Source organism: Bison bison, unplaced genomic scaffold, assembly GCF_000754665.1.
Source record: "Bison bison bison isolate TAMUID 2011002044 unplaced genomic scaffold, Bison_UMD1.0 scf7180017864452, whole genome shotgun sequence".
NCBI classification, from domain to species: Eukaryota; Metazoa; Chordata; class Mammalia; order Artiodactyla; family Bovidae; genus Bison; species Bison bison.
The window spans coordinates 972,596-985,784 of record NW_011495014.1 but is presented as its reverse complement, the minus strand read 5'-3'; the positions used below and the strand labels follow the sequence as shown (position 1 = coordinate 985,784).

General features: G+C 41.1%; 1 protein-coding gene across 2 annotated transcripts in view; it reads right to left on the bottom strand.

Moving 5' to 3' along the window:
* STK39 (serine threonine kinase 39) overlaps positions 1-13,189 on the bottom strand; it is a 317,449-nt gene that overhangs the window by 67,285 nt on the left and 236,975 nt on the right. The gene's annotated exons all lie outside the window — the stretch shown is intronic.

Genomic DNA, 13,189 nt, shown 5'->3' with positions numbered 1-13,189 from the left:
ATATATGAGTTTTCCATTCATAATAATATCAAGATACGATAAGGGCCAGTGAGTTAGAATGGTCTTAAATTCTCTTAAGAACACTAAAATATTATGAGTAACTCTCAACAGCTGCTAGAATTAAAGTTAATTAAAAAAAAAAAACTTTAAGAAACCGCAACAAGACATATGAAATAGTACTTTCTGTATGCACTCAACTCTGCTCTGTTGCCAAGGGTGCCCAAGGCTGAGACAGAGACAGTCTGAATACCCAGCCATGAGCATTCTCCTTCCCATGCCAGGACAGTTTGATTAAATCTTCTAATACTGCAGTTTGAATCTCTAAAACTTTGGGTAACTCAGTACAGTGCCTGAATCTTGATGACATCAGTCTCCGAGCCTTCTTTGTTCCCTAAACTGACGGTGGTTATGTCCTACCACACCCTATGACACCAGGTGAAAGGAGGCTCAGAAAGATGGCAAAGGCATCGTACTGACCGACAGAAAGCCCTTCTCCTAGTGCCTAGGGAAGCTAACCCGTTTAACACCTCCCACAAGCAGGGAGGAAAAGGGGCAAGAACTCTAGAGATACCCAAGCCCACGGTATCGACATGGGAGCCTTGAACCTCGGCATATCCTCTCTGGTGCCTGCACCATGATTTTATCATTACTTCTCTGGGAGACAAAAATGGGGCCAGCAGATAATTAGCAATTGCTACAGCTGGGCTTCATTTAGGACCTTCTGAGGATCTGAACACTGTGAAAATTGTGGACGTTCACACTAAAAAAAAAGTAGAAACATGATCAACATGTGAAATTGCAGGCAACTATTATATAGATAGTTCAGAGATTTTGGACCCCAGACTAAATAAACCTGCCCTGAAGATGGAGTGGGCACCAACCAGTGCCTGCAGCGGCAGGACTATGCGCACGTTGCCAAAATTTTCTTAACACGACAGTGTCATCACACATTGCACAGCGCTTTCATATCCATCGGCAGTTCTCACATGTTTTGGTCTTAGGACCCCTTCACATTCTTAAAAAGTATCAAGGACCCCTAAAGAGCTTTTGTTTGTGCTGATTATGTCTATCAATATTTACTGTATCGGAAATTAAAACTAATTCATTAAAAAACATTTATTAATTTACATGAAAACAATTAGCATATCACATGTTAATGTAAAAGAATTTTTATGAACAATTATTTTAATTTCTAAAAGAAAAACAAATCAGTGAATGCCTTGTTTTCTATTTTTGTAAACCTCTCTATTGTCTGGCTTAAGGTAGCTGGTATATGTTGTCCTTCATAGTCAATCTGCTGCAATATCACATATTGTGGCACCAGCCACTGGAAATTCCACCATACGTATGTGGAAGAATGAGAGTGAAAAAGGCCTATAATTTCTTAATATTGTTATAAAAATAGTTTCCACCTCATAAGCTCCTTGAACGGTCTCAAGGACCTCCCAGGGATCACAGGACCACACTTTGAGAAATAGTGATAACAGATTTCACTGGATCCCAGCAATCAATCTTTGAGACATGCAAAGTAGGTATTACTTGTTTCCCACTTCTGATGAGCACATTCAATGGCTTTTCCAAGTTTACAAAGGTCATGAGTGGCAGAGTGAGGACCAACAATTCTATACTGTAAATACCTACTGCAAATAGAAATGTTTGATTCCCTTTACTTTTTGAGAGAAAACAAAGTAGTCCCCAACATTTTGCACGTTACCATGAGAAGATTAGTAAGCATTCACTTACTTTACAACCTTGGTCTTGTGAGTTATGTATCAGCAAAGATTGAATTAGGACTAAAACAATTCAATGAGGGGGGTGGGAAACACCAGGAAAGCCAGTATTTAAGGTGTATAAGTAATAAAGAAATGACAGAGGGAGAAAATGAGAATCAATTAGGTTTGATGCTAATGTATCCCACCGTTCCTTTCCTCTTTCCTCTGATCAGATTGTCTTAAGTTATTTTGTTCTACTAAGGTCATGGACTTCCCTGTAGCTCAGATGGTAAAGAATCTGCCTGCAACGCAGGAGACCTGGGCTTGATCCCTTGGTCAGGAAGATCCCCTGCAGAAGGAAATGGCAACCCACTCCAGTATTCTTGCCTGGAGAATTCCATGGACAGAGGAGCCTGGTGAGCTCCTCTGGGGTCCACGGGGTCAAGAAGAGTCAGACACAACTGAGTGACTAACATTACTACTAAGGTCATGGAAGAGAGGTATAAGAACTGTAACCAAAACATCATCATGCATATTCTGATTCTTTAAATATTAATCCCACGAAGTTAATATCCAACATCCATAATCTCTGTGCACATCAATGGTGGCTCAAGTTATGGAGGTTGCCTAGCCAAGTCATTCTCCTTTAATTCTGAACCAAAAATACCCACCTTTGAAAAGATCACAGTGATTGAGTATGTGTAGTAGACATCTCCCATCAGGGTGAAATATAGTTGGAAAAATGCCTAATTGGATCTGACTACTGAAGGTCATCCTTTTATAAAGAATTAATCTTTTCAGACTCATACTTAACACCTTTAATTGAAAGTACATTTACTTTAATTGATATGGCACAGGATACTCCTAATTTCAGGGAAGCTGAAAATAGGTATGATTTAAGGCCAGAAACTATATGCAACTTTCCAGAGCAAATGTTAATAACTTGAGAGTTTCAAGACCCAGGTGACCTCTGGTAACTTAAAAACTCTTTCAATCCTAAAAACAATAAAACAAAACAAAACAAAGAACAAACTCAAATTGGTTAAGGCACAACACCTCTGCATCACAAATGCAAATACCTACAGGGCTCGGGCAGGAAATTTCTTTTTTAAAATAGGTGATAGCATGGTTTAAAGATCAAAAAGTACGGTATAGAATGGGCATCCCTGGTGGCTCAGACAGTAAAGAATCTGCCTGCAATGAAGGAGACCTGGGTTCAATCCCCAGGTCAGGAAGAGCCCTGGAGAAGGGAATGGCTACCACTTCAGTATTCTTGCCTGGAGAACTCCATGGATAGAGAAGCCTGGTGGGCTACCGTCCATGGGGTCGCAAGGAGTCAGATACAACTGAGTGACTAAGCAACAGGCAGGTTCAGTGGGTATTCTGTGAAATCTAGCCCTCTCAGCTCCTTTTGCTCATCCGTCTGGTCCCCCTCACTGAGGCAATCATGCTATAGGCTTTCTGTGTATGCTTCATGAGATGTTTTACATATGCACTAGCAACTACACAGCGTTCTCACGAGCCTATTTAATACAGTGGGAGATGACAATAGCATTCTATATCCACTGTTCTGCCTCTTGCCTTTTATTTAACTTAATAATATACCTTGGAATTTCTTCATATTGCTTCACAGAGCGCTTTCTCATTCTTTTCTGTTTGTTTATAGCTACACAGTATTCAATTGTTTGCTCTATCCTTCTTTAACCAGTTCCCATTCTGTGGGTAGATTGTTTCCAGTCTTTCACTATTATGAACAATGGTTCAATGAATAACCTTGTTCTTAGGTCCCTTGGCAAATATGTGAGTATAAAAATAAATTTTCTGGAAGCAAATTGCTTGGTCAAAGGATATATGCATTCACATTTGATTTGACCGATACTGTCAAATTCCTCTTCATTTATGTTGCATCAATTTATACTCTCAGAAGCAATTTGAAAGCACCATTGCAGGCACTTTTAAATGAGTATGGCAGGAAGTATATATAAAAAAACAACAACCAAAAAACAGGGAGATGCAGGGACTCTGCCAGCTGAAAAACATATTCCCCATTGAAAGGGGGAAACCAGCACCAGCTGGTTAGGGTCAAGTAGGACTGGAGCTTAATTTTGTTAAATATTATTTTTCCACATCCATTCCAAGCGAGGGGTTCCAAGATACAGGTTGGTAAGTATAGGAGTTTTCTTTTTGCTCTTTCAATTCATCTGCAAGGGACACAGTGAACACTTTAACTGAGGCAGCTGGCTAACAGGGTGGTGAAGACAGATGGGAGTGAACACGTACCCCTCCTGGTGAGGGAGGTGCAGGAGGCCCGGACAGCTGAAGTATATATTTTACAGGGGGTAGCATTTTTCTGCACCTCTTAATTTACCATGTCAAGACAGCCTGAAAGACTTACTGCTCTTGGAGGACTCCCAAACTAAAAGGCCAGCTCAGGACTATATGCATCCCTCAGCTGCATGGTAATGTCTCTCAGCCTATGCCAACAACTGTTCAGGGACACATGAGCCCCAAGAATTGGATCCAAGCAAGAGGCTGAGCAGTCCAAAGACCGCTCGCTGTCAAAGGGCATCATAAACTCTAAGCACTGGCACTGCATGCCCTCCACCACAGGGTGCTCTGGAGTGAGGCTGAAAGCCAACCATTTTCTCAAGCTCTGAAGGGGAAGGATACAGTTGGGGTGACACCACTCAGAGCCCCTGTAAGGGAAGGAAGGACAGAGTTTCCTGGGATCCAGAGGTGCCCCTCTCTCCTAAGCAACAGGGGATTTTCATAACCACCGACAGCCCTCTTCTTCCTTACTCTTCCCCAAGATTCCAGGTCAGGGCAAAGCTGTGAGACAGCCACACACTCCGGCACTCCTGGAGTGTCTCCCCTTATCAGGAGCAGGATGGGGACCTTTCAAACATGTCAGGCCGGGAATCACTGGGGGGCAACATTCAGCTTCTTTCCTGCTCTTGGCACTGGACTGAAGTCCTCTCCCACGGGTTTAGGAAGAGACACAGACTCTCTCCACACCAGGAGGCGAGCTGGCATGGATAACAAAATACCATGGTTGGTGGCAAGAAGTCCGACTTCAAATCTACCCTCTACTCATCTGGCCTCTACTTTGTTTGCTCAGCTGTGAGATGGGGAAAATAATGAACAGCATTTCCAATCTGCTGGTACATACTTGGTACTTCACATCATTACTTCATTCCATGGTCAAAACAACCCTTGAAGTAGGGACGATTCTTATCCCCTATTACTTGACAGACAAGGAAATGGAGGAGGCTTAGAAAGGGTGAAGCATATGTCCCAAACTAGGTGTCTGACAGCAGATCTGGACTAAATCTAGAACTTAATCAACATCACATATCATCTTCTCCAGTGCACAACCCTTAACCTGAGGCTCTACCAGCCCGTTAATTTGCAGGTGCTCCTAACTGGTCTCTTGTTCAAGTTCATTGCTCCAGAGGATCCAGTCAACTTGTTTCCTGGAAACCTCATCTTGTCATTCCCTTGTTGAAAGCCTCCATTTCCATCCCTTTATTCTTAAAGCAAAATTCCAAATCCTTAGCATGACCTTCCAAGACCTGCTTGTGCCCACCATCATCATCCACCTACCATGACCTCTGGGCCATGCCCCTTTTAAACTCCTCCAATCATCCATTTCCCTACAGCTCCACTACTACTGACGGAGGGTAGGTCACCGTTATCTGCTGCGCACAACAACAAATGATTTAATGACCAAAGAAGACGCCATGCAGACACAGAGAAACTCCAGTTAAAGCTAAAGATGTAGCAGAAGGGAGAAGGGCCGTAAAAGGTAACGGTGCAACCCTTGGTAGATGAATGTGTAGCCCAGGAAGAAAAATGTACTTCGTGAGATGTTAAAAATGCCACAGTAGTGGTAAGATGACGGACACCTACAACGTAAGGCCAGTAACTGAAGAATCAGGGAGAGAAAAGAGAAGTTTACTGCGGCCAGCCTCTGGGCTTTCCCAGAGCAGGGTCTGTCAGTGAGCTAGTGAGACCGGCTGGACTCACCTGAGCTCACTGTCTAGTCCAGACCCTCACCTGCTTCTTCCCCGTCTCAGGTGCAGTTTCCTCAGCTCCCCTCACAGACGACACGAGCTGAGGGAAAGCACTGTGTGGCCCCCTCACCACACAGACAGGCGTCATGATGCCCTAAATTCCGAGGTGAGCAGTAGGTCATGCTTCCAGTCCTGAACGAGCTTGCAATCTTCCCAGAGAATGAAGAGAATGAGAGCTGGCCTATGTAAAAGCACCCGGAAGACCCCAAGGTAAAAGTGCGCTTTAACAACAGTCGCAGAGGAGGAAATATTAGACTAATTCAGATAAAGGAGCATTCCCTCTTTCTTGGCTTTCACTCTATCCATCCTTCATACTCCTGTCAAATTAATCTTCCTCTGAGGTAAAGGTCCAATCACGGAATCATATAATTTTACAACCGAAAGGGGCCCTTGAGGTCATCTAGTCCATTTCCCTCATTCCTCGGGTGAGGAAACAGAAGCCAAAGAGATTAAGTGGCTTGCTTAAGACTACACAGCTGGTTAATTCACCCAACACTCCTTAAATCCTTATTGATCACCTACTAGGCGTCAGTCCTATCTTAGCAGCCATTACAAAGGACACTCAAACCAGGGGCTGAAGTTCCTAGATGACTGCTCTTTTAATCTCCATTGGTGGTTCTCAAACTGCAGGCAGGAGGTGGAGGCATACTCTCTAAAGAAACAGGCTTTTCCGCCCCAGTACACTCCTGCCCCTAGTTAAGAGTGACTGAACGCAATGAGAGGTGTTACCGACGGGTATGGATACACTTCACACATGACTGATGTGGTGGTAGAAACAAAGGTGAGAGCCACCGCTGTGCCCACCAGCCCCGCGTCCCAAACCCTGCCTGAAATCAAAGTTCTCCTACATGCATGTATCTCCATGTACCACAAGCCACGCTTCAGGAGTGTGAGAACAGTAACTGAGTTCTATACTTCCCCTTCCCCCAACCCCTTGCCTCAAAAGAGCCTTCTGGATCTATGAGTGTCCTACAAAGTGAAAGTGAAAATACCTTTCAGCATTATACCTCCAGGCACCCAGAAATATGCCAATGGCCTAGAAAGCATAAGTTGGTAACCTCCAGAATTCTATCTGGTCTACGTGAAGCCACGCAGCATCACACAGCCTGTGATCACTGTCAGATAGATCAGGACATCACACTGTTCCTTTAAACAATGACAACAAAAAAAGGAAAAAACAAAAAAAAAACAAGAGCAGTGATGTGTGTATATATACACACACACACACATACGCACACACACACTCACTCACAAGGTTTTCTTTAAGGCAGTTATCTTGACATATCCAAAAATGTGACCTTACATGATGGTTGTCTGGAGGTTTTTCTGCAACTAGAACCACAGGCTACAGACTCGGAAGCACCGTCCCCGCCCTCCCCGCGCCCTGCTGGCCGTGGAGCAGCCTAAAGAACACTTCAGATCTGCAGCCTGCAGGAAGCATGCAGTTTGGCTACCTGTGATTCCACACAGCGGACACTTAAATTAGAGCTGCATCTGCAGAGCCTTGCATACAGAAATTTCTGATGCTCTGTACCATGCTGACATCTATGAATAAATCACATGCAAAAATGATAAATAACCGCCTCTTGCCATTGACAAAAAATAGTTTTCATCTGGAAATAATCCAAACTGGGTTAAGGTTTTGTGCTTCTTTCACAGAAACCTCTTGAAAATCTCCATGCCTGCCAAGAAGATACACTGCTTCCTCTCCTCTACCTGATCCACTCTCCAATGTAAAGAAACACGTTTGATCCTGTTTTCTCCAGTACACACTTTCAAAAATCATGACAGACATACAGCATAATGCAAAGAAGTAATAAAACAAACACATATGTACCTAGAAATTTTAAAGTGGTAACATTCTGCCATATTTTCTTCAGAGCTTAAAACATCAAATTTGAAAAATGTTTGACCTACACAATACAAAATCAGTTGTGTTACATCTGAGCTGTGGTAAATCATGAGCAAATAGATTATTGTGTAAGGGCTCTGCTTCCTGTCAAGATTAGGGAACTGTTTCCTGGGTAGCAGTTCTTTTCAGCATTCACAATGTGCAGTGAACGCATTTATTGAACCCATTTTCACCTACAGGGCAAAAGGGAGACAGAGTGACTGCACAAAAACCAGCTCATGTGCAGGGCTGGTGAGAGCAGTTAACACAGTCAAGCTGGAGTTTACATTTTTGTTTGTTTTTTTCCAGCTCCAAATCCCCTTTAAACTGCCAGCCACAGCACTGCTTTTCACGGACTAAAGCAATCTTGGCTACTCAAAATTCACCTCTCTAAAAGTCAGTTTCTTCATCCCTTTTATCAAAGGATTGGACTAAACCATTTCCATTTATTTATTTATTTTTGGCCACACCATGGGCATGCAGGATCTTAGATCCCTGACCAGGGATTGAACCCATAACCCCTGCAGAGGGAGTGCAGAGTCGTAACCACTAGACCGCCAGCAAAGTCCCCTGGAGCTCATTTTTAGTAGCAGGAAAAATTTTAACATGCATTTCTTACTTAGGGTCTTGTGTATGCCTTATGAATTCCCTGGTGGCTCATATGGTAAACCATCTGCCTACAATGCGGGAGACCTGGGTTTGATCCCTGGGTAGGGAAGATCCCCTGGAGGAGGAAATGGAAACCCACTCCAGTACTCTTGCCTAGAAAATCCTATGGACGGAGGAGCCTGGTAGGCTATAGTCCATGGGGTCACAAAGAGTCGGACATGACTGAGCAACCTCTCTCTTGATGACAAACCACTGATAAAAGAAGCAGACTGCATGAACAATCGTATATGAAAGTTTGAAGTATGCTAGGGTTTACTGCAAAAAACCCAGATTCATCTATGTTTCTGTGATAGAAACCTCTCTTCAGTGAATCAGGATCCTGCTTCCACATGCCAAGTCAATTATACAATAAAAACATCAAGGTACCTCTAAGACATGGATTCAGTGAAAGTCCAATTAGGCTCTGGACATTGTGTCAGGGTTGGTATATTTATGCAGCAGACATAGTATATGGGGAGGTGGGTAGGGCTCAACATATTTATGGGATTCTAGGAAGAGTTAATTTGCAAGACAATAGAAGTTTATTTCTTTAAGGCATAAACCATTACAAACTCTATTATGGGCAAGTAGCATCTCCTTTTCTACTTCTTTGGTTCATTTAATCCTTGCAAAAAGGATGGTAAGTACTTTTAAAATTAAATCAAATACATAACCAAACACCTGATTACTAAAAATAATAGAAACTAGTTAAAATGAACACAGAAAGAGACATTACACATGCTTGAGATGTCAAGTACTCCAAATGAGCACCAAATTTAGCTCTGTTTGCTTGCAACTAAGACAAAAAAGGAAATACTGCATGATACAGTTCTTAATTTGTCAAAAGGAAACATGAAAGGCACATTTCCCCACCTTGGCATTAGTATCATGGAGAAATTTTCTATGGAAGCCCCTTCATAAGGGAAAGTGAGTAATGTCTTCAAATCTATGGTGTAAAAAAACAAACTTTTTTTCATATAAATGTCTTCAACTATGTGGTACAAAAGATGGGATTTTTTTCCCCCCATGTGCTGAAGGCACAATATTAAATCTTACCTGAATGATGGCATTTCTGCTGGGAGCTGAAATAATACAGCCAAGGTACATTGTTTCCTGATGATTTACCTCAATAGAGGGAGCTCAGAGAACCTGGAGAAATTAATGGCCTAAGCAGACAGCTTCCTGAAACCCCCAAAGTGTCTTTGCCAAGTGCTGCTATGGGCAATTTCATGACTGAACTCTGACAAGTATTGGAAGGAGTCTGATGGTCTGTGGGATGATGAAACATAGATCTTTCACTTTAGCTAAAACATATGGGGGAAGCAGACGTAACATTCTGCTGTGAGCCTGTAGGAGACTGAATTATGTATGTCCTCTCCTGGAGAGCTGGTTAACCAGCTTAAGGGAGGTGGGCTGCAGGGTGTCTGAAGGTCAAAAGGAGGCTTTGTGGCTGGCCAAAAACTTGGCACACGTACTCAGCTGAACACTGAACTATGTTGCTTCAAAACAGAGAAAGGATAACTTTTTGTTTAAAAGCTTTATAAAGAATTTGTGCTACTAATCAAGGGAGAAGACATAAAAGAACATTAGAAGAGCTGCAATAATGTAAAGTGAGCAGACGATAATAAAATTCTTTAAACCTTAGATGGATGATTACAAAAGTAGCAAGAACCATGCTTTAACTTTCCCATTCCTGTAATTTCCCTATTGATTTATATGTATAACCCAATCCAGAGAGAGCTATACTAAAAATAAGTGAAACAAACAAAAAACAAAACAAATAGAAAGCCCTTAAGTTCATGCATATAGAGAAAAGATTGGTGGTCACGAGAGATGGGGGTGGGGAAAATGGGCAGAGGGTCAAAAGAGACAACCCTCCAGTTATGAAGTAAATATGCCTGGGGGTATAATGCATAGTAAGGCAACTATAGTTAATAATACTGTATTGTATGGAATATTACTCAGCAATATAAAAGAAGAATAATCGCATTTGCAGCTACATGGATGGACCCAGAGATAACCATACAAAGCTAAGTCAGAAAGATAAATACCATAGGATATCACTTACATGTAGACTCTAAACTATGATAAAAATGAACTTAACAGAAATAGGATCAGAGATATACAGAATAGACTTGTGGTTGCCAAGGGGGGAGGGCAAGGGGGGAAAATTGGATTGGGAGTTTGGAACTAACAGATGCAAAGTTTTATCTATGGAATGGATAAACAACAAGATCCTACTGTATAGCACAGGAAACTGTATCCAATATTCTATAATAAACCATGATGAAAAAAATATGAAAAATACATATAGATATATATGTAACTGATATCACTCTGCTATACACCAGAAATAACACTGTAAATCAAGTGTACTTTAATACAAAATTTTTAAAATAATAATACTCTATTGTATATTTGAAAGCTGCTAAGAGAATAAATTTAAAAGTTTTCATCACAAAAAAACTCTGTAACTATGTACAGTGACAGATGTTACTGTGGCGAACATTTCACAAAACATACAACATTGAATCTTTATGTTGCACACCCGAAACTAATAAGAATGTATGTCAATTATACTTCAATAAAAATGAAATACCCATCCAATAAGGGAGAAAACTATAAAGGCATAATGAATAATAAATGTTAACAGCAGTGTCCTCTAGGGTAGAAACATAAGCACAGTTCTCCTTGGCTTTTCCACAGGTGAGATCTGAAGACAATTAAATTTAATGATAAATGAGGTTGAGCCAGTATTTCCCCTTTTTGATCCATTTCAGAGAAATGGCCTATAATTAAATGTATTTACAAGCTAGTGTGGATGACCCTTTGGCAAAGACAGCATAAATCCTCAAGTTGGACATTTCTGAAATTGCTTTGGCAAATGGCTATTTATAAAATACGCAGTTGCACAGAAAATAACCTTGTTACTAAGCATTTGATAGGTTGCTGATGGGCATCTGAAGGAAATAAATGTATATTGGAGCACATCAAGCCATACTTGCCAGGAGGCTGGATTAGGACAGGACCTTTATTCAGAGTAATATGAAGACAAAAATTAAAAAAATCCAAAACCTCTCTCAAGGCCAAAAAAAAAAACAAAAAAAACACCAACAAACTTGTTTTTGAGACTTGTATCAAGTGATTCTCCAATTCCTGGCACTAGCAGGACTGAAACGAAGGAGTTCATTATTTGCATATGATTTAAAGTGAGGACAAATACCTGGAAATATTTACCGGTATTTTAACAAAATTAATTTTCTTTTTAAATCTGAAGATCACCATCAGCAGGAGAATGGAAATCTGAAGCTTGGTCTTTTCTGCTTTCCCTGGACGCCCTTTCGAAAACCCGCCTGCTGCTCTAAATGCATGACTATTACTATTAATACAAAATGGCCTTTAAAACACAGCCACCTTGTGATGCCTTCTTCCTTCTTACTGGATCCTGGCAAATCTTTGAAAGTCAACATTTACATTAAACTTTAGCAAACACTAAATTTGTTTTTGGCCTCTGGAGCACTAATGTATGGCACTCACTACAAATGTTTCAGAAAGAAACCATCCCTTCCACAATCCTAGATAAAGTAAATAAAATGGCATGGATGACCTGACGTAGAAATCAAACCATCCATATTGGAAAATTCCAAGTATCCACTCAGTTCACCAAAATTGGAAAGACCCATGGCTGAATCATGAAGATTATACTCCAATGGTGTACATCACCTCCTCCATGAATGGCATATCTGAGGGCACGGTTCAAAAGCAGATTGTGTAACATAATCTATTAACCTTATTCCAAATGCTCAGAACAGTTGCTGGCCTATGCTCAAACACATGCTGTACAATCATCAAATAATAAAACTGATTTTCATGTGTGAATTGTGGAACCATTTGGAGCCATAACTCAAAATTCCAGTGATTTTGAAAAACATGCTGAGAATGTTTAGTAATCAATGCCCATGAGTGTTGCTGCACCACAAAGTGAAGGACTCAGTACGATTGCACGCTTCATGCACTTTTCTTATCTAAAAATCACTAATAAAAAATATACCCAAGGATTTCCTTTACTGTGTTTTTTTTGTTTTTTTTTCAGTCACTGGTCTTTAAACCAGGTTGGTTGATCTTTGATAAGTGTTTGGGACTGACTGAGCTTTCTAGATCTCTTGACTTAGGCGAAAATTTAATAAAGGAGGTCAGGCTGGATATAGGAGTTTTCACTCCTCAGAAGTATTTATACAGTACATTCAGCAAATTGTTTGCTGTTTACTGCTTTAGTATAAGTTGACCACCTGACCTGCCTCTTGAGAAACCTGTATGCAGGTCAGGAAGCAACAGTTAGAACTGGACATGGAACAACAGACTGGTTCCAAATAGGAAAAGGAGTACGTCGAAGTTGTATATTGCCACCCTGCTTATTTAACTTATATGCAGAATATATCATGAGAAACTGATGTACTCATTGGCTGGAAGAAGCACAAGCTGGAAGCAAGATTGCCGGGAGAAATATCAATAACCTCAGATATGCAGATGACACCACCCTTATGGCAGAAAGTGAAGAGGAACTAAAAAGCCTCTTGGAGTGAAAAAGTTGGCTTAAAGCTCAACATTCAGAAAACTAAGATCATGGCATCTGGTCCCATCACTTTATGGCAGACAGACGGGAAAACAGTGGCTGACTATTTTTCTGCGCTCCAAAATCACTGCAGATGGTGACTGCAGCCATGAAATTAAAAGACGCTTACTCCTTGGAAAGAAAGTTATGACCAACCTAGATAGCTTATTAAAAAGCAGAGACATTACTTTGCCAACAAAGGTCTGTCTAGTCAAGGCTCTGGTTTTTCCAGTGGTCATGTATGGATGTGGGG